The sequence below is a fragment of the Carassius auratus genome, chromosome 10, assembly GCF_003368295.1.
Source record: "Carassius auratus strain Wakin chromosome 10, ASM336829v1, whole genome shotgun sequence".
Classification (NCBI taxonomy): Eukaryota; Metazoa; Chordata; class Actinopteri; order Cypriniformes; family Cyprinidae; genus Carassius; species Carassius auratus.
The window spans coordinates 147413-150942 of NC_039252.1; positions in this window are offsets into that span (position 1 = coordinate 147413).

Genomic DNA, 3530 nt, shown 5'->3' on the forward strand with positions numbered 1-3530 from the left:
TTTGTGACTTGTGTAAGTTTGAAATGAGCCTTGCTGAGTCTGATCTTAGGTTGAGAGTGAATTATTCATGATGTAACTTTATCTGAGCCCATATGATGCCACTGTCCTGCTAGTAAAGGGATAGTCCCACATCTACTGACTGACAGAATGTTATGCAATAACATCAGCATGGATAAACACATTTTCTGGTTTGTTGTGTGGAATTAAATAAAACGTACTATGATTTCAACTACAATCTACCGTCAGTGTCTTTGTAGAATCAAAAAACCTTAGAATTACCATCTTCAAGAGTTACTTTCCTTGTACTTCATTATTATAGTGTCAGATTGAAATTGATTTGTGTTCACTTAATCATTGAGATTCCAATTAAAATTATCAAAATAATAAACATTTAAACAAGTACAGTAAACATGCCTTCCTTGTGTAACTTCTGGATTTGAGGTACATTACAGTTTTTTACAGACGCTAGGACACAGTTTTCAATACTTAGGTCACTTTTGCAAAACTCTTCACACAGTGAGCACAACAGAAGTCTATGTGAGCTAAACTGAGGATTGATTATCATTGCTTTGGCACAAAATGCATTCAATGACTACATCTCTCAAATTTCATGAATTCTTTTCTCACTCAGACACAACAACTGCCAAAACTCTTTGTACGTACAGGATAATTTACACACGCTTACATACTGTTTTCAAAACTGTTAAACTTATGTTCAAAACAACAACATAATACAAAACTGAATAAGACAGCAATTTGCTACATTTCTACAGTAATATTTTAAATAAATACATTTTCAATCTTAAAATTAAATGCTATAAAAACAGTCATAAATAGGACCATCCACATGATCAAATGTCCCTCCTGGACGTAATGAATGCTGGATGCCTGGAGATATCAGCAGAAGATGCCAGGGATGGATCAGGCATGCCAGAAGATTCTCTCCTAGGTGTATTGCTCTAGATGACATGATATGTGATGTGGATGAGAACCTGTGGCCAAATGGAGAAGACCGAGTAGATTATCATTACAATTGTATCTGTAACAATGGAAGGTGTGGATACAAATTCTTCTATTTTGGAATTACTCAGTGCAATAAATAAATAAATAAATAAACGACATAAAATATTGATGAATTCTGCATCATGTCTGATTCCTTCCAGTAACATATATTGCAGTGAATTATAAACAGAGATGTGTCCTTGTTTTACACAAGAAATCACTGTATAATGCTACATGTTAGTGTTTTTTAGGTCATTGTTTTGTGGGTGACAAAGTGTGTTTGTCGGCTGTCAACCTTTGCTAGTGTTCTGGAAGAATGAGTTGATTTGAGACCTGGATAAAGTGTTTTGTTTGTTGTAGTGCATTTTGAATGAGAAATGAACTACTTTGCCAAGCTGAAAATTGGTTAGGAGAACTGTGTGAAGAGATTTGCAAAAGTGACCTAAGTATTGAGAAATGTGTCCTATCATCTGTAAAAAACTGTAAAAGGAGAAAATGAATACACATCACAAATGTTTAAAGCTGAAAATGTGCTTTGAATTTATTAATATTATTGTCTGTGCGTGTGTGTTAAATAGCATTACATGTGTTGTCTATGCTTTAATTTTGTAGAACCTTTCTCAGATGTCTTTGTATTTTGAGAATTCTTTCAGAAAGTGCAGCATTCTTGTTTCAGAGATACCATCTCTTAGTGGGAGAGCAGACTGGATATGAGGACAATTGCTTGGTGATGTTTACTTTTTTTTCTTGGAGGAGGAAAATAAAATATTTCTGGATTATTTCTGAAACCATAGTTTGCATCTCGTCTGGCCATACAACAGTGGGATGTGTTGACAATTCGTTTGGTCTGCACTTCACACAGCGGGACATGTGAGGGTTGATGTCTGACAGAGATAAAGTCAGTCTGGTTAGTAATGAGTGAAGCTGGTGATGCTGTTTGTGAAGTTGTTTATTAATCCTCTGCTGAGATCTTCAGAGATTTAATGTGTTTGACTTGCAGTTGATTTTATCAAATGCTCAATCATCAGTTATTTGATCATTTAATTTGATCATTCATCTTGTGAACTTTAACATACATTAGTGTTTCTTTTTACATTGTGTGCAGTGTTCACTGAAGATTTTGCAGTTTATGTTATACATGTCAGCATATATCCAAATGTTTATATATATATATATATATATATATATATATATATATATATATATATATATATATATATATATAGTATATGGTCAAACGCACTCGGGCACGGTTCAAACTGGCTAGTGTGAGTAAAACATAAAACATGTTCTGGCCTCAGGGCTGTTTATAAGTTACTATTTGGCTGAGATTTGGGCCAGTTATGGCTCATGTGTGGCTTATGCCTGTACTCCAGATGTGGGCAACATGAGGGCAATAATTCTTAGCTGCATGTGGGCCGAGTGTTGTTTGGCTCAGAACTGGGCCAGATGACACTTTGGTAGTGTCAGGGATTGAAGACAGGAAGCAAAATGCAAGTAACGGTTTACTGACAGAATGAAATGAGACAGGCTTCAGCTGACAGGTGAGATGGTGAGTTGGGTGCACTGGTGAAGGATGATGAAAGGTCCAGGTGATGACGAAGTAATCCACAGTTAAACACGGAACCGGAACAAACCAACGAGAATAAACACTAAACAGGACAGACAGTTTTATACAATCGCTATTACAGTTTATCAACACCTTTAACAAGTTTCCTAAACTCTTAACACAGTTAGCACAACATCCGTCTTTGTAGGCTATACTATTAACACATTTCTTGTTGCTTTTTTTTGTACAAAATGCATACAGTTAACACCAATTTAAAATGCTTGAACTTCTTTTACACACAAGCTCAACCAAGACCAAAACAATGTAATTTTACTGTCTAATTTACAAATGCTTTCACACTGTATGTCAGAACAGATAACATCATGTTCTAAGACTAATTTACAACTAACTTACAAATGTAGAAGTTTGGGCAGATTAGATCACATTTATTTATTTACTTTTTATTCTACTGTGGCTTTTTCTGTTCTGTAAATGTAATATTTTCACATAATGACATAAATTATAAATACAGTTTTTCTCAGTCACTTTGGTACATTTCTCGAATCATCGTTGACATTTGCAAAACAGTAAGTGCATTTCTCAAACCAACTTGTACAAATAGCAAAACACCATGGATTACCTGCAAAAGCCAGTCTCTTGCTCAAAATACTTAGTTCATCTCTCAAAAATAAATATCTGTGTCAATGAACAATTCCATCAGAATGACAAGTCCTTGTGTCATAGTTTATGGATAAGACAGTCAAATTGCTTAGTCATGTTGTCAATATAACAGTGTACTCTGGAGGGATGTTCTGATGTAAACCATGGCAACATTTTGTGATGACAGTTACTGTATTGAAAAGTATGCCATATGCTTATGTATGCCATATATCAATTTCAAAAATACATATATGCACATTAAAGTATGTGGGATATTAATTGAAAGAGACTGGATTGAATTCCCAGTTATAATCTTACT